Source organism: Triturus cristatus, chromosome 5_1, assembly GCF_964204655.1.
Source record: "Triturus cristatus chromosome 5_1, aTriCri1.1, whole genome shotgun sequence".
Lineage (NCBI taxonomy): Eukaryota > Metazoa > Chordata > Amphibia > Caudata > Salamandridae > Triturus > Triturus cristatus.
In genome coordinates, this window is record NC_140587.1 from 527,521,252 (window position 1) to 527,540,751 (window position 19,500).

Consider the following 19,500-nt stretch of genomic DNA (forward strand, 5'->3'; position numbering starts at 1 on the left):
ATGTACCATCTTGGTTCGATTAATAGCTTGTGGGGAAACAACTATAGGGCCACCATGGGCAGGAATAGCAGACACGGTAGGCTGATGGGAAACAGGGTAAGCAGGGCCCACTCCTTCTGATGCATGAGGTAAGACGGAGTTCTCCAGTACATCCCCAGGTTCATCACAATGTCTGCATGAACATCGAAAAAACTAGTTCCAGTAGCACTGCCAGGAGGGTTCAGATACTGTCAATGTTGGTCAGCCAGTTGAGATAGGGCATCAAACATGTTCTTAGTGGGAATGTTGAAGATTGTTTGGCCAGGGTTGATGGATGTACAACCCGCCCCTGGTGGAAAGGGGAGTACAGAGTGGCACATAAAAGTACCCTCAAGGAAGGGCCTTAATACGAGCTGAGGGTGGCGCCATAGGAACAATAAAAAATCTGTGGATTCTTGAAAATTCACTAAAACACAGTCCCTGGGAGAATCGTTAGGATAGGTGCCAAGCAACAGAGATCTTCTGACCAACAGTACCTCCTGTGCTAGATTCTGCGACAACTCAGCTTTGGTTTGCAGCCAGTGGACAGATTTGTTTTTTAGGGCCTCAGAGTCTTCGCATTGAAGCAGTCAAAGAACTTAGGGCAGAAAAAACTAATTCCACACCAGTTAAGAATTATTTGGCAGAAAGGCATGAACGAATAAAGCCCCCAGGTGATTGACGCCAGCCACAGACCGGGCTCTCACTGCGTTTTATGAACGCTGCACCCTCATACTAGGTGTCTGCCTCCCTATAACGCTCCATGATCCACAACCAAATGGTGTATGATCACTAAGCTATGATCATGCCCCTAACAAAGATTAGCCTCTGAATCACTCCTATAATCAGAAAGCAGCACCCCACAACATTAATATGTATGTAATCTAGCGCTGTGAGGTAGACTCAAGACATAATCTCAATGTTTTCAAAGCATTTTAGATTTAAAAAAAAAAAATATGTAAGATGCATGAGGAGAACCTTGGGAAGGTGAATTTACGAGAAGAATAACCTAATAATCTGTTTGCAAACTATTTCGTTTATTCTGCACTGAAATTCAACACAATTACAACAAAATGTGAAATCACACTGTCCACTAATCTATTAGTTAATCGTCTTTATCATGACATGACTCTCTTTGAGCTAAAACACTAAATATTAAACGAACCAGTATGTTCATATTAAATACATTTTTCCTTTAACGATGATACATTTTGTGTGGCCGCGTAAGACACAGAGGTTACAGTTTGTCCAGAGCACATCCAGTAACTAACAATGACATAATTGTGTCAACTGCTTGTTTAAATGAGTACCCTAATCTGCCTTTGGCACTGCAGTTGTAAGTAAAAAAAAAATACCTGGATTTCTTTCGTATGAAACAGACTCAATAGGGGCATAATCATCAGGTTTGGTTTGCTTCACTGACTCAGCTGCAGGCGGGACCTATTTATGAATATCAGGTGCTTGTGCTGATTTGCTTGTATGCTGCATGCATTCTCGTTTTATCGGGAGCAGCTTTTTTTATGGGATTTCTGCAGTCCCAGTGCCTGAATGTGTTCTACATACTTGGCAAACAATATATAGCAAGGGATTCGCTCAACACTCCCAATGAAGAAGTATTTTTTAAATAAATCAGTTATGGCTAGCTAACTGGAACATAAATAGAGGCACAAACAATGCATACGCTTTAAAAATTATTGAAATCAATGTAGGAAATTACCGAATCATCGAACCGAACCATTCAGGTGAATATCACAGAATCAACACAATTGTGTGTAAGTTCCTAGTCTCTTGCTGCCCTCTGGCACGGTCTCCTTGCACATTCTTGACACTATGGGGCATATTATCAAGCCCAATTTCGCCGCTTTAGCGGCCGTTTTCGGCCGAAAGGCGGCGATTTGAATATTGCACAATTATCAAGGACACCCTAACGTGTTTACTTGAGGTAGCAGCCGTCTTCTCTCCACTTTGCATGTCAGCGATATTTATCGCTAATGACATGCAAAGTGGGCGTTCCTCACCAAAATGCAATGAATACTGTCGCTAACACAGCTACCACCTATTATCAATCCGGCCCGGACCCGCATCGCGATGACAAAAGACGTGCTAACCGCGATTATCGCTGCTTTCGAACGCCTGTTGAAAACCTGACTTACCGATCTTGGCAATGGGAGGTGGATTGTCAGGCTGAGTCCGCACTTGCCTATTAGCAAGCATTGCAATAGCGCAGTGGAAATAGCGCTTGTTTTCCCAAGCTATTGCTGGTTCTCGCTGCTATCCCTGGATTTTGCATCGCCTCCGAGATATGCGTTGTTAATAACGCGCTATCTCGGCAATGAAATCCAGCGATAGCCAGCAATAGAAAAAAACGTGCTAAGCGCGCTCTGCGATATTTATCGCAGTTTGTCGATAATACGCCCCTCTGAGTTAAGGTGTTCACTGTAGAAGAAGGAAATATATCCATTGAAACATTACACCTCTCCTTCCTAGGTAAGGACGTGAGCCGGAGTAGTTGATTAGAGCTTGTATGTCTGTAAATGGTTTTATAATATGAGACCCCAGATATAGAACAGTATATTGTGGCACAGTAGATTGTGGAGCCACGTTAGAAATGGGGGGGAATAGCATTAGTGGTATGGGGGAGGCGCATAAGGAGTTAAGTTCTTTACAGGCGTCATGAAGTAGGTGGATAAATAGCAGTTTTTAAGAGCTGAGCCTTGAGTGTTTTTTCCCTAAGTAGGGAAGAGATGGTGATTTGGGAATGTTAGCAGGGATATCGGTGTATCCGCTTGGTGCGTAGCATGAAAGAACTGACTTTAGAACTTCTGTTTCTTGCATCTTTTGGCACAGAGTCAAACAATGCTGTTGCTACTTCTTTTGTATAATCCTGCAGAGGCCAGGCGAGTTTCTGACCAATCGATTCGTATTGCACGGCAATTCACCTGTGAGGGTATCCAGGCGCTGAGAGTGCTGCTGCAGGGGGCTCAGTTAAACATCCATGTCTTGAACCCATTTCTGAATTTCAGCAGAGACAATGATGTCCATAGGTGAAGTGGGAAGTCATTCCAGGACTTAGCAGCTAGGTAGGAGAAGGAGTGTCCTCCACTGTTGCTGCTACGGACATGGGGATGTTTAGTTGGAGGTTGATGTATGCTGGTCTCTGGTTGTGGAGGGCTTTGAAGTTGTGGATCAACATCTGGAATAGGCATCTCTTCTGAATGGGGAGCCAGTGAAGCTTCCTGACGTGGGGGGTGATGGGGGTCCGTTAAGGGAGGTCTTGGATGAGCCTGGCCGCTGTGTTCGGTATCGTTTGCAGTCTCATGGGGAGGCATGAGGTGATTCCTACATAGAGTGCGGTGCCGTAGTCCAGTCAGCTGGTGACCATGGCTGTGTGACGGTCCGTAAAGTGTCCATTAAGCCTGGGTGGGTTTCGCGGAGTTCTGTCAAAAAAAATCTGTCCCATTACGTGAAGTTCTGCGAGTGGCAGAGTGCGTTAGGGTCATGCCGCTCGCGGTGATTTTGAGCGCCGGGTGTTTGTCCTGCGCTTTAAAATCATTGTTACAGCACCATGCGCAAAAAGGCGCAGCTTCTTTACTACTGCTTGAGTAGATTTTCTACTTGAGCGGCAACTTTCTCAATGCGAACCGAATGTTTCTCAATGCAAGAGGTCGCAACCTGCTGCGACCACTAGCATTGAGAAATCCAACCACCCGCGTTGAGAAATCTCATCAGGATGTTGATTTTCCTCACTCGCGCTCGGCAACTAGACCTTGGCGAGTGCGAGCAAGGAAAAATATCGCTGGGAGGTGGATTTTCCTCGCTCGCACTCACCAAGTTGATGTTGACGAGCGCGAGCAAGGAAAAATACTCCGCTCTGTAAAGTTTTTGGGAACTTCTCGTGCTCCGTGGAGCGCAGAAAACTCCCAAAACTCTGCAAATGGATCAGAGTTCACCGCCCAGGGTTAGTGTCAATGGCGCGAGACTTGAAGATCTTGATGAGCCTGCGAAGGGTGAGGAAACAGCAGATGAAACTGCGTTTTTCTGACTTTTTCTGATGATCTTACTGTCCAGGATGATGCCAATGTTGTGGGCGTGGTTGGTCAGGGTGAATGAGAGTCCTAGTTTGGGGGAGGGGGGCACCAGGCATTGTTCCATGGCCAGTTTATGTTAAGTGGTCTTTTTGAAGGGTATGATGTGATCTTTGAAGTAGAGTTTGGAATCAATCTGGATGATTTGGTGCAGTTGTTAAGTTGTGAAGTGAAGTCATCTAGGTTCTTGTCAAGGACTCAATTTCGTACCACGAGGTGTTTGCCAGGATTAGTAATACGATTGTTAGATCTTTCAGCCTTAGGGTGGTCTTCCCCCAAACATTATTGCCTCCCTCCTCCATTTTTGCTGACCTTAGGACTCTGTGTACTTTACCACTGCTAAAGTGTATGTTCTCCCTCCTTAAAATATGGTAACATTGGCTGAACCCCAATTAGCATATTTAATTTACTTTTAATTCCCTAGTAAAGTGGTGACACATATACTGAAGGCGTGTAAATTAAATGCTACTGGTGGGCCTGTGGGACTGATTGTGCCACCCACTTAAGTAGTCTTTTAAACAGGTCTCTGGCCTGCTGCAGTAGCCTGTGTCTGTGCAGTTTATACTGCCATTTTGACCCCTCAAAGTAAACCTTTTGCCAGGCCCAAACCTTCCCTTTTTATATATGCAAGTCACTTCTAGGGTAGGCCCTAGACAGCTCGGAGGGCAGGGTGCAGTGTGCACTTAAATTCGTTTTTCATTACTGCAAGGCCTACTTTTCCCTTAGGATAACATTGGAGTTACCTATTTACATTTTATTAGTGTAATTTCCAAATGGGAATAGGCAATCAGTTCATGTTTGGTGCCTCTGGTGCCCTACTTTCTAATTTATGATGAAGTTGGATTTAAAATTACATTTTGAAAATGTAACTTTTCTAAAGTTGCCATTTTCCTGCCTTAGCCATTTAGTGCCTGTAGCCTATCTCTGATCACATGACTGGGTACAGCTAAACGTTAGGCTTTGTGTAATCCTCCTAGACAGCCACACACAATGGGGAACTTAAGGGTGCCTGGATGGCCGCCACTGGCAGGTTGGGAGGGAGGAGCTGGGCACAGACCAACTCACACCTGAATAGGCTGTTTCCTGCCTTCACACAAAGGGCTGCATATCCCCTGTAGTTAGTCTGGAGCCAGGACAGGGAAGACAGGATGCCTAGGGACTTCAAAGGAAAACCTCTAGAAGCTTTTCTCACTTCAAAGGCACACCAGGGCATATACACTGGACCTCAGACACCACCACTTCAGTACACTTCTGGGCCTGTGGATACTCTGCTAGGAAGAAGGACTGCTGTGCTGCTGAAGGACTGCCACTCTGCTGCAATGCACTCTGATGCACTACTGCCTTGCTGTGCTGCTGCTTTGCTGTACTGATCTGCTGCCTGCTGCTCTCCTGCATAGGTGTGATGTACTAGAACTACATCTTGTCAACCCAGAACCCCATACTGACACCAAGGGCTAGTTGGCTGGCATCCTGACTTGACCCTCAGGGACAGAAGGCTCCAACAGCCTTGCATCTGCACCTTGACTCTGCCACCTGTGAGTCTTCCCTGCCAAGTGGTGCCATCCCAGTTCTGGAGCCTTGGAAGTGGGCATAAGGTACTGTGCCAGCCTCTGTGGATCAAGCAGAACTGACACATCTTGTCTGCTATGCGGCGCAAACCCGAGCATAACCGACACATCTCCACTGCTGTGTGGATTGGACCCATCGCAAAGATCCACATCGCTGCCGCAGCCTGCATCACATTCAGAACCGGCGCTGTGCGATGCATCCTCAGCGAAGGCCGTAGCATCTTTCGGCAATGACAGCCTCGATGACAACATTGGACTCCGCATCACAGCTCCTCGGAATCGACACATCGCCCTGACTACACGACGCATCCCCAATTCCGGACTTTGCATCGCAAGGCCTTGTCACTGGGATCTTCGGCGACTGTACAACAGTACTGAAGCATCGCTTTTGCTGTGCGATGCATCTTCGATGTGAATCTAGAATTGAAGTTACTTTGTTCAGCACACCTAACTGGGTTGCTGTAGCTGGCCCGCACTTCAATGCGGTTGGCCTGAACTTGTGACTTTGTCCCGGTCCCACGCAACCAGATATGACAGTGGGAGCTGTTAGAAATGGGGTTTCTAGTATGCATCCTGACAAAGTAGGGACCCATACTCTAGTCAGGATAAGAGTATACACAAAAAGTTTACCTGTGCTCACCCTGTGGTAGCTTGGCACAGAGCAGTTAGGCTAAACTAAAGAGGCAATGTGTAAAGTATTTGCACACCCACACACAGTAACAAAATGAAAACACCACAAAAGTACTCCACACCAGTTTAGAAAAAAAGACAATTTTATCTGAATAAAACATGACCAAAATGACAAAAATCCAACAGACACAAGTCAAGATATAAAGTTACGGTATACAAAATGAAGAGACGTTTGCCTCTCCTCTGCGTTTGAGCGCGAATCTTGGCTCACATGTTTAAGTGAAGACACATCATGCGGAGCACATTCTTTTGCTTCCATGTTTGAAACTTAATACCGTAGGCTAAACACAATAGGATTTACCGGCTTGTGGATAAAGGAAAAGAAGACACAAGATTACCACATTGAATAGCGTTTTCCATCGGGTTACTAATTGCTAGAATTTTCCATTCCGAAAGAAATTGACCAAGTCCTGGTCCTGAAGAGAACCACAAAATGAATACAGGGTTCAGAAACGTGTCGACCACACACATGACCACACTGAATGATACAGTGTGCAAACAAGGCATTCAGCCTGTTGCAGAATCACTGTCGACTAGCTAGTTTAAGTGGGTTGCAGTAATAGAAATTGAGAAAAAGTCTGTACCGTTATTGTTACTTTTCTAATTTAAGGACTGGTCATTCATGTTAAAGTAGTTGTTATGTATTTGTTAAATGTCAATTTGTTGGGTATTTATGATTTAATGAAATGTTAAAGTATAATGTATGTCCTGCTCTTATGACATGAGTTAATGTCTTGTACGTTTGTCTTTTAACTAATGTTGAAAGTAATAAGTGAAATAAATACACTAAGCCTTGTTTATGAGTTAAAAGGGCTTTCTAAAGAGATTTGGAGAAATAATACGCCCACAAAAGTGGCATTTTCAGACATGCAATTTAAAAACCAACTTCACTAAAAGATGTGTTTTTAAATTGGGAGTCCAGAGACACCAAACATCAATTTTCTATCTGCTCCCAATTGGAAGATACACTTGTACAGTGTTACAAGGTAGCTCCAATGCTACCCTATGGGAAAGATAGGCCTTGCTGAGGTGAAAAACAAATTTATCAGTTGTGTACTACCAGGACATGTAAAACTCAAAAGTACATGTCCAACCTTTCAAATACATTGTACCCTGCCCATGGGGCTACATAGGGCCTACCTTAGGGATGTCTTCTATGTAGTATAAGGGAAGATTTGGGCCTAACAAGTATGTGAACTTACTGGGTCGACATGGCAGTTTAATACTGCACACACAGGCTCTGCAGTGGCAAGCATGAGACAGAGTTGAAGGGCTACTCATGTGGATGGCACAATCAGTGCTGAAGGCCCACTAGTAGCATTTGATTTACAGGCCCGGACACATGTAGTGCACTGTACTAGGGACATATCAGTAAAGCAAATGTGCCAATCATGGAGAAACCAAATGCCATTACATTTTACACACAGAGCACATGCACTTTAGCACTGGTCAGCAGCAGTAAAGGGCTCAGAGTCCTAACACCAGCAAAAACGAAGTTCATCACACAGTCCAAAACTGGAGGTCAGATGCAAAAAGACAGGGGAAACCACACCAAAAGATGCCAAATCTAATGGGTGCTTTACGCCTTTTGCTGCTATTTTTACTAAAACCTTTCAAATTGAATATCTCCGGTTCTACTCATTTCATTTTTTGTCATTTTCATCTTGTTTTATTTATTAAAAATTACTCTATTTTTCTAAATCTGTTGTGGACCCCTTTTGTGGTGGGTTTTTACTGTCTTACTGTTTGAAGTGTTGTACACATTTTTGCACATTGCCTCTGAGCTAAGCCTGACTGCGCTATGCCAAGCTACCCAAGGGTTGAGGACAGGTTAATTTAGGATTTGCTTGTGACTTCACCCTGAGAAGAATTGTGGTTTCTGCTTGAAAAGAATTTCACCCCCCCTCAACCAGTAACCCAATTTGTTACAAAGACTAACTCCATCTTTGGATGGTTCAGCATTAGACATGCCCTGGACTTCCAGGCTTGGATGGCCACAGGGCTTTTCTTTAGTTTGGTGGTGATTGTGCTCGGAGGTGATCTTCAGGCAGAGCTGGGCATCAAATGCGAAGAGCTGGATGTCGAGTTTCTTATTGCCTAGTATGGTTCGCAGATATAATGAGAGTTTGTGTTTTGATTATTGACTACTTTTTCAAATCTCCTACTTCTCCATTGATAGTACTTCTCACTCTCTTCTAATGAATACTTCATCTTCCTTTTCCTCCTTTATTTCCAGGTTTTATTAAGGAATGCCTTCTATGTTCTACATCACCATGCCTTATGTTTCCTAAAATAGACAGAAAAAGTTGAGAGTAAGGTCTAGAAGCTTATGCCAAAACCCCTCCCTAATTGGAGTAATTGAGGAGACCTGCTTGTGAAGTGCACAATGCTCGGCCCAGCCTGCACTGCAGTTCCAATGCCCTTCGATGCCCGCTGACGCCTGCAGTTATTGGCCTTCCTGATACCAGCACTCTCACCGATTCTGTCACCACCAGTGCCAGAATCCTGTTATCGCGGACCGATAACCAATGAGGATGACTTCACGAAGTCTTCGACGTCGCATCACCTCCCCGGAATTGAAGCATTACCACTGACCCCACCTAACTTCCCTGTCCCGGATTCGACTCCTCGCCTCCTCAAAGACTCAACGCCTTACCTCCCCGTGGCAGAAAGAAACCAGCTTCACCTCTGCACCGACGCCTCACCTCCATGACCCTGTGCATTGTCTGTTGACTTTGATTCCAGGGTGCTGTTGTTTGGGGGTCCCTGTGACTCCATGCCTAGCTCGCGCACCTCACGGTTCGCACCGTACCTGGGATTTGTGCCTGTCACGATTTGGTAATATACCCAGTTGGAGCTATTTTGTTTCTACAAGTTCTATTTTTGAAGTAACTGTTCTAAAAGTATATCTTAATACATGTATGTTAGATTTGTGTTGTTTTGGTCTTATTTGGTTTAGATAAAGATACTTTATTTTTCAAAACTGGTGTGGTATCCATTTGTTGTGTTTTCACTGGCTACTGTGTGTTTGGGTACAAATAGTTTACACATTGCCTTTCGGATAAGCCTGTCTGCTTGTGCCAAGCAGCCAAGGGGGTGAGCAGAGGTTATCTAAAGTGTGTAACTCCCTTACACTGACTAGAAGCAAGGGTTCCTAATTGGACAAAGGTGCATACCTCTGCAAATTAGAGACCCCCATTTCTAACAGTGACCATGTTTTATAAGAAACAAAATACCCATTGCCGTACATTAGGATATTGCACGACAGCTCAGATTTTTAAAAAAAAATCAGCCTTCAGCCTCTTTCCTCTATATTGTCATGGAACTCCCTGGTGACTTGAATAACCTTATAATGTAAGTCATGGGGTATGTTATGCCTAATATTAATAATAAGAATATCATAATTGTTAATGGTGTAATTGCACACACTACAATTTACCAATTTAGTGGCATTCCATCTCTCGTTTTAGCTGCCTACTCTAGTACTAAACATGACCAAAGGCTACTGTAGACTGGTTAGTAACACTTTACTAAAAGCCCAATTAAAACAAAAATAGGTATTTATTATTGAATACTGACTATGCTTTCACACTCTACTGATTGCATATTTCTCATTCTTTCCAAATTCATTAATATTCTAAATCAAACACTCCTGATCAAAGCTTGTTCATAAATTTACTATTTATTCTGTGAAGGACAATCTTAAATTTCAGAGAGTTTAGCTGGACCAGCCTTTCTATATGTCTCTTATTTTCAAGCACTGAGATATTGGAAGGGAACATTCTTGCTACTTCTTGTATTAATTTGGCATGATTAATCCAACGTTTCCCATGAAAAGTAGGAGAATAATTTTGTACGCCAAAATCTGCAATCTATTGCCATCTCTGCAAACCATGAAAGTACACCTTACTGTGTTTGTTGTGAGAACCAAAAATGCACAATGTTTTGTGCAGGGGTAGGCTCCGGCTCTGATAGCTTCAGTTGATAATCTCTTGGAGTAGTGGCCAATTGATCACTAAGGCAAACTATCATCTAGGTCAAGTGAAGGATACCAGTCAGAACACATTTTTAAGGAAGACACGCATGGCACCAAAACATGCCCTCAGTAGGATTTCAATAGTGGCTAAGCTGTAGTATAGAGTTATATTGTCTAGAAAGGAAGATACCATTAAAAATGTGTTTTCCCCCCCTTTACACAGAGCCATAAACTTAGATTTACATAAAACCACTTATCATTTGTTTCTTTATCTGCTTCTTTTCAACATGTGGGTAAGATCGTCCCAGACTCAAGGACTCAATCAAATGTATCTTGGTCAAGTCAAATGCCGAAGATGAATGCTTCACTGAGCCAGTCAATCCCTGGTGCATACCTGCCTTGGTCCTACCCAAGGTCTTTCGATTATATTCATTGCAGGCACTTGGGCTATCACAGCCATACTGAATCTATGTGTTGAATTTTGTAGCAGAGTACATCTTACTGAAATATTCGGATGGAATTAACTTCCACTGTGGTGGTAGGAATGAGTCACTGTTACTTTAAGGCAGTGTGTGTCACCTAGTCATTCTGGTGGATACTGTCTTTTGCTGTGCTACAAACGAGCCAACTTCGTATAGAAGTTCAGCAAGTTTTTTTATTGTGATGCACCTCTAATGTCCGGATCCAGTGCAAATGGATGTTTGCCACCTGCAGTTCAGACTGCAGCTGCAACCTCATTCAAAATTGGAAGGCTTTCTGTCCTCCTTTAGTGCATTCGTGATTAAAACATTCAAATCTGTGCAAGCCAAAATCGGTATCTGTAGTATCTGGACCTGGACTGAAGTTGCAAATGCCACCAGAACCATGAGGTGACAATATAGGACCATATTACACAGTTACTCAGTATGCATTGTTTTATTACATGTTTATTTTACAGTAGATAGTTTGGAAAGCTGTTCAGCCATATATGGACATATTAATAGAACATAGTGAAATACTGGACTATACTGTTTTGTTGTCTGCAGTAAAAGGGTATAGAAATGTAGGAGAAAAAAACACTATTTTATTTTTTTAAATCACACATCCTAACTTTAGAAGAGACAGATTGTCCTAGCTGTTTTCTTGAAGTTGCAGCTAACAAAAGTCTGTTTATCTTTCATGATTAAACAGTGGATGATCAACACCAGTGGAATAAAGTGATTCTGTGGCATTTACAGCATAATTATGGATTTATCACAGGTGCACGTAATTTGCAAGTTCCATCAAAAAAAATTCTAGCTCAAATGAATCAAGGAATACTACCAGAGAATGGACCTCATATTTGCCTTTTTAGTCTGCCTAATTCAAATACCCCTACTGCACAATTCGGTCCACCATTGTTGCATAATTCTAATGGCCCTCTCAATGTTAAAGCTCTACAGAGTGGTTTGGAGGCTATGATTTTGAAGAAGAAACTTATATTGCACAGGGCACACTTAAATATTTCTATATTTCATGGATTAATGTGAAATATGAGATTTTAGACCACTGCATTGTTTGCAATAAAAGCTCTTACGTATGTAGAGAACACACACATATATAAACACATGTGTGCTTTGTAAGAATTGACACCTATGTATATCAATATTATTCTTACAAAAGCTAGCAGTAACAGTATTTCGTTTTGTTCTCTTTTCAATAAATTAATACATTTTTACAATAATTATATTTCCAGCGCTCTTATGCGAAAAATGTGTGTTCCTCATAAACCGTTACAGTAGTATTTTTAGTATGGAAGAACAATAGGAATTTTCAAGAAAGTAAAACGAAAACAAAACACTTCTCAACTACTATTTCATATTATTAGCAAATTCCTGCTCTAATATATTGAATTCATTTTAATGTTATATTGTGTGAAAAATAATAATAACAACGAGCATATATTTAGATTTTTCTAACGCATTCAAATGCTTCCTTTGCCTCACAGGTCACCCTGCTTTTGACAAAAATACAAGAGGTCTTTTTGCAGATTAGAATTTTCAATGAATATCATCCAATGATTAAATTCGAAATGATCATCCCTGGGAGTGTAGTAGCCCTCGTTCATCTTCTTGTCACAGGCTTTACAGCTCCATGTCTGGATTACCATAATAATGAGTTAGAAAGTGTTGAACCATCACATATTTTGACCCTTTGTTTCTGATCGCAAGCGAGGGGGCTGCAAAGCTTCACACACGGAGCTGGCTGCATCCTGTCGATGAAAAAGACGTGGCTGGAGGACTTTGCCAAAATATGGTGCATTAAGACGATGGATTCGAAAGGAATGCCTTTACCCGAAGTCAAGTGGAAGAACAAATTGAATTTGTAAATATACGTTTTGTTTTTCAGGTGCAGTATACGGTGTGGGGCAAGCACACAGCAACGGTCTACGCCGACTCTGACTTCCATTGGCTCTAACTGTTGGTTTTTGAAATATGAAGGATCCTGATTGGGCTTAATCCTGGGCCTGAAGGTAGTTTCTGTGACGTAGACAACATGGCCTCGTCGTCTACTGTACTAAGAGATATGCTGGGCATCCTAGGTTGCCCTCCTGCCCTTGGAGGCCCCCGAGCCCGCGTGCTGCATTATCTCAATAGGGATCGAATACTGCATGCTGCCCGTGAACACTGGCTGTGACAATTGAAACACTAGAGGGAATATTTCCCCACAATACACAGCCACCGCACAGTGCCAAAGAAGATCCATTTAGGACGTGAAACAGCAACTGCGCAAACACGAGTTTCAATAAGCTTTGCTCTATCAAGCAAAACAGCGTACTTGTGGAACGAACCTCACATTTTTCCTTTCCCCTAGACTTGGATGGAATCTGCTAAATTAATACAGAGTAATAGTAGGCCCAAATCAATGCCTGCACCCATGAGATGATATACTGGCAGGTGAAGGCGAACCCGGACTGCGGGTAGGCCAAACGAAGTGCGAGTCACCCAACTGAAGGTGCGCCAAGTTGACGACATTGTGACATACACAGATACGCCAGAGACAACATCAGACATAGACCATAGAATGGGTAGATATAATAATGGTTCTGAACTTACCTCTAGTGAAGATATGCTGGGCTGAGGCTCAGTGGGGACTCCAGTGACTGCTGAGCATCTTAATTAATGCACATACACGTGGGAAGTAATTGCCTGGGCTCTTGTCAGGAGGCCACTGCAGCTTGGACCCCACATTGCCCCTGACATGCTGCCAATGATAGTAACAACACAACTAACACTCACACTCCAACAAGTGTGACAGTTCGAACTATTCCAAGCCCCGGAAGCTTTAAGAATGGCTAGGGTGGCAGGAATTAGTAATTTTTAATATATATTGAATTAATTATTAACTGTTGTTGTGGTCATCTCTAGATTAGCTAGACAGTGCCAACTTGTGGCAGACTGCCAAAAGCGCCGGAGTTGACAATTAAGTGTCGGTGATGAGCACCGGAATCCGCCGGCTCAAATTAAGCAGTCTTGATGTGGTCTTCTGAAGAAGAAACTTTCCTCGTTGCGGATGTTAGCGAGCTTTTGGGCATTCATAAGAGTTAATCAGGAGGGTACTTTGATCATATGGGGCCCTATTATGTATAGGGAAGACTATCCTTGTTTGCGCCACGGTGCACATTCAAACAGGTGCAAGAGACGCAAACAGGGAAAATGCGCCCTATTAGGTTGAATGCGAACTCATGCTGCCCTGGGGGCAGCGCATTCAAGTGAAATAACGGAGCGGCTGCTTCAAAGCCGCTCTGTGTTTCACTGTGCATGCGGCAACCACCTGTACTTTAAAGAGGTAAGAGAGATTTCCTTGCAGTCTGGTGCAGTGAGTGACTGCACCCGTCAGCAAGGGGATGTCTGGGGGTCCCTTGACCCCCTCCAAAGGCTGCCATCAGTGCACCACCTTTTTTGTGGTGCACTGTCTGTGCACCTCCTGACATCTTCATTACCTCCGAGTCCACATCCATAATATGGTGCGGTCGCAGAGGAAAAGGTATTCCATCATTTGCAATGGGCCACATGCCCATGCAAATGAGGGGACTACATCTTCAGGAAGCGCTGGTGCAACATATGCACCAGCACTATCTGTATTACAGAATGGGCCACACAAGCCTCTACGTCCCCTTCTCTAATACAAAAGTGCCCTGGGGAATCACAAAGCAGATGCAAACGCCCGTTGCACCCGCAGGGCACTTTTGTAATACGGCCCCTGGTGTATTTGGTGGGGGGAGTAGCAGAAAGAGCAACTGAAGAGTCATAGAGAACTTCTTGGTAACACTCATACCACTCAATGTCCAGAAAGACAAATTTGTTATTTTCTTATTGCTAATATGTTTCATTGGCAAGGCAGCTTTAAAAGCCTCACCCGGGGACAGGGTAGATAGAACAGCCAACCAACTAACACAATACAGACCAGACAATAAAAGGGAATTTACAATGCAGAATGTACATCTAGGAATAATACAGAATGGTTGGTCCATTGTTTATCCTTCCATGGGAGGTGGGCGGATGCTTAATCTGTTGGGCTGGGTTATTGAAAATGGAAATGGTACCGGGAATTGCAAAATTTCTTTGATACAATACATACTGTTTATAATTGAATTACCTGGAATGAGAGGGGACTTGGCTTGCCATCTAAACAATACAAAGTATATCTCTACCTACAGCGTAAGTCAATACATGTTGCATGCCTACATGAAACTCATTTTACACAAACTACGATATTAAAGCTGAAAAAATGGTGGAGAACTCAAATAGTGGGTACCGTTTATTCTGCTTACTCCAGGAAGACGCTTATGTGTATCCCCGCAGGTGTGTCATTTGTCATATAGCAATATATTGATAGAGAGGGCAGGCTTACAATACTGAATGTGGAGAAGTTGCACTGATAGGTATATAAGCTTATGGTGTTAATCAAGCACAATTTAAAGACTCAGACCGTGAGAATAATTCAACATTATAACAGATGTATGATGATACAACGCACTCCATCACAATGCATGCCTTTACCATGCATGTGTTACAAGGTGAATGTCATTACCACGCATAACCTTTACCATGCATGTTTTTGTAATGAATATGCCTTTAACACGCATGCCTTTACAACAAATTTCTTTGTAAAAACAAGAATGTTAAAGGCATAAACATAGCAAAGGTTTTCACTGACCCCTGCCCTGAGCACTAAAACCGTTTCCTCTAAAGCTCCCCCCCCCCCCCCCCGGTCCCCCAGCCAATAGATTAATGTCCACATTATTCTATTATTTACACTAAACTTACTTCTCCTCTAACAGGATTGCCCATATGTATAAAGGTGCATCTGATGCTTGCCCATGATACCAGATGACACAAACACATTTTTAACTTATGGTATGGAAGTGTCAGGTGATTAAACAATTCTATCTGAAATACTGGACATGCTAAATGAAGAGTCTAGTAAGCAGGTTAAGCTTAATCCTCTGGTATGCTTACTTGGAGTATGTCTAGGTCCGAGAACACTAAATAAGTAGCTAAGTTCATAAACTTAGCTTTAGTAGTTGCTAAAATAAATATACCAGTGCTTAATTTGAGACGGAGGTTTCTTGTGCTCAGCACCAGCACTTGATTGTCCACACCGGCACTTATGACAGTCTGCCACATGGTGGTAGTGTTTGTCTAAATTAGAGATGAACAAAATAGTTGTTTATTAAATTAATATATATTAAAATGAGCGATGCTTGCAGCCCATTCCATTCTTTTAGCATTGGGGGACTAGAATGGTCTGAATTGTCCTGCTTGTAGGGTGTGATGTTTAGTAGATGTATTGGTTCTGTCACTGGTAACATTGGCAGGGCAATGGGTGGTGCAAGCTGCAGTGGCCTCCTGACGAGGGGCCTGGAGCCTATTTCTTTTTACAATTTAAACACTGGAAAGGCCAATAAGGTGCCAAACACCAAAGCATGGCTGCATGATATTCAGAAGTGGCATAAAGCTGAAATGACAATTCCTATGAAAAACCATAGAGAAGGGGCTGCACGTGTGGCCAGCGATGATCGGGAAACAATAGTACTGGTGCTGCCGTGATCAACCCGAACACGTTTGATTGATTATCTATGTTAATTTGTAAAAAATAATGACAAAAACATACCTCTTCACTGCGTCTCTCCTCTGTCATTGCAGCGTCTCTCCTCTGTCTTCTTGCCGCCAGGAACAGGAAGCACACCCAGGCTCCCCTGACCAATCACAATGCTGCAATGCAGCGTTGTGATTGGTCTTAGCACCATGGTTTGGCGCTCAGCCATGGAATGGGAGCCTGGGCATGTTCTCCACCCAGGCTGTAAAGCAGCCTGGGAGGAGAACATGCAAAGTATGCATGACTGTGTCGCCGGCACGAGAAGACCGAGAAGACCAGCCAATCGGTCATTGTGCACTTACCGTGTGCCCACCACTCCTCCCCTCTACTCTCAGAGCAGAGCAACCCGGCCTGCCCTGCAAAGACGCCACAGGAGGAACAAATAAAATGATAATAACAATAAGTTATTATCATTTTATTTTCCCTTTAGTTCTACCGCTGAAAGCAGTGGGGCGACGCTCCTCCGCCTTAAGGAAGAGTCGCCACCGGTGAAATATCCGTGATGAAAATAAAAGTTATGTACTTCAATTATGGAAACACAAGACATTATTGTAAAAACAAAATGTTAATAAAGGGATACGTGCTATAAAAAAGAGAGTTGCTGGGCTGGGGGGCTGGGTTTTCAACTTTTCGTTATGAAAAGCACATTAGAACTCACAATAAAGGCATTCGATTCGACACCGCATAAGATGCTCCGCTCCTGGAACGCAGTAAGCCCCACAATCAGGAGCGCATTAGACCTTCAGCTTGACTCCAGCCACAGCGTGATATTCTGAACCGTCCTATTGTAAACCTTCTTGCATTACAGAGAGTTGGACAGACCGATTTGTCCTTAGCAGACGCTGCCGCACCTGATGCTGAGTTCAGGGGTGGGGACTCACGACTGGTGTCTCCGCCTGTTTCTGCTCTCAGATTCTTCCAGCTGAAAGAAGAAGGAATCTGTGTGCAGAAACAACTCTGGAATTAGGAATAAATATGTGAAAAGGGCTCGGAAATGTAAGGCCCTTAATGTTGCTCCCCATTTCAGTCATCCGAACTTGTGTGGTATCTGAGCACGAATACTGGTCGGAAACAGTAATTCCAGCCCCAATACCCCAGTACTCATTTCGTCCAACTTAGAATCCAGGTATTAGTGGTTTCAAATACAAACCTTTGTTATTTTATCTGTGGTTAGCTGTATGAGTTGCACAAAAGTGAAAAGTAAGTTTAGTCTATGTCACAATATATTCTGGACGGCGGATAAAGGATTGAATACACTTGAAGTTTGAAAGAAAAAACGATGGAACAGAGAAAAACAAGTTGGATTATTACTTTTGGAGCCCAAGGGGTGAAAGAAGCACCTACAACTAAAGTGCAAGAAATAAGTAAAACTGCGTAAGATACGAAAGCCATTGCAACACCCCTCACACAAAGTCTTTACTGCTACTTAGCAAATGTGCCCACTGTAAATACACAGTGACACTGTGGCATCACTGTACACACCCTCTGGACGGCCACCGCTTGAAGTGGAATTACCACATTGCTAGTCTGAGAAAACACATCATGGTTGTGTGATGCTAAATACTTCCTAGAATATTCTATTTACTTTCTTGCCAGTGTGCAGTGGTAAGGCTCGGAGCCAACAGCCAATTAGAGCTCTTGTTGAGGGCCCCTGAGAGGATCCATCAAAGTGAGACTTGCAGTTAGGGCTCGAGTCTGATCGCTGTTCTTATAAGAAAGGCAAGGGCGGGTGGAAGACAATTTGTTTTAGTCACTAGCAGAACAATAGATGCACCGGATGACATAAGTGGAAGTGACTGGGCGAGGATAGATTTTAGTTAAAGGACAAACAGAACAGTGTCCACTGCAGTCGGAAATGTCACTGAGGGACACTCGGCAGAGAGCTCCCAGAACAGGTAAATAAGAATGCCACGAGGAGGATAAATGCACAGAAGGATTGGTCAATAGGGCCAGCTACCGAGTGGTGTGGAGAGCCATTTCTGTCAAGTGGACTGAACTAACAAGGCAGTGATTAGTCTACTAAGAGCAAAGGTTAAGGATATCACGGAGAAGTCCGATGCATTAGTCAATAGAATTCAGGATAGGCCTGTTGTACAGTAGATGAGCTTGTTAAGGGCAACGATTTTAGCATCCTTAGAAAGCAGAAGGGCGTTAGAAAGCCGAGAATGGCGAATCTCCAGCTTCCCTCTTGCAGACGTGCAGATATTGACTTGAATTAGTGAACGCCCTGACTTTTAAATAAAGAAAAGCAAGAACCAAAAATGTATTTTCGTTTGTGTTTAGAGAAAAGCAATTTGTATTAACGTGTATGTCCTTGAAACTAGTTCTGGACTTGATTCAGTTCCCATCAGACAAAAAAAAAAAACATTACCAGGGGGGTAGCTTTTAAATAAATGTATTTTCGGATGAATAGCCGGGTACAGGAGCTTTCGGTCCGGTATGGGGAGCAGTGGCAGCTCCTCTGCTAAGGCAGAGGGGCATCACCCCATTGCTCTGTGAGCGGTAGCAAATAAACTAACATGATAATTACTAGCATTATCATAATTTCAGTTTTCCTTTCCTTTCCTTTCCTGGTGTGGGGGCTACCAGGGCAGGGGTGAGGGGGTAGTTTGCCCACTCCATAGAGAGCAATGACACTTTGACCAGCCCTCTTGGGCAGCCCAAAACATTTATGAGCACTCTGCGTGTTCTGCACCCAGGCTGCATTACAGCCTGGGTGCAGAACATGCACCAGGCTGCCATTCCTTGCCTGATCCACGGCCCTCTGACCAAAGCTGTAATTGGGCAGGGGAGTCAGGAGCCTGGAGGCTTCCTGTTCCTGCTTCCTGGAGCAAGAACCCCCGCCCGCCACCCCGGTAAATAGCGGCCACCACTGAGTGAGGTGTCTGCCGGATTTCACCTGTGATTTTTGCATGCACACACTGACAAAAAAACACACACACACTCTCATCTCTGCTCTGAAAGCCCTACAATTGTTAAATTATTTAAAAAAATATTGTACTTCTGTCACTTAGCACTCCTACCATTCCAGATTCCTTTCCCT

The 19,500-nt window shown here is 43.4% G+C and overlaps 1 protein-coding gene across 3 annotated transcripts in view; it reads right to left on the reverse strand.

Annotated features, from left to right (window-relative positions):
• The window catches only part of LOC146831152 (uncharacterized), a 1,851,363-nt gene that overhangs the window by 777,461 nt on the left and 1,054,402 nt on the right, over positions 1-19,500 (reverse strand). The window lies entirely within an intron of this gene.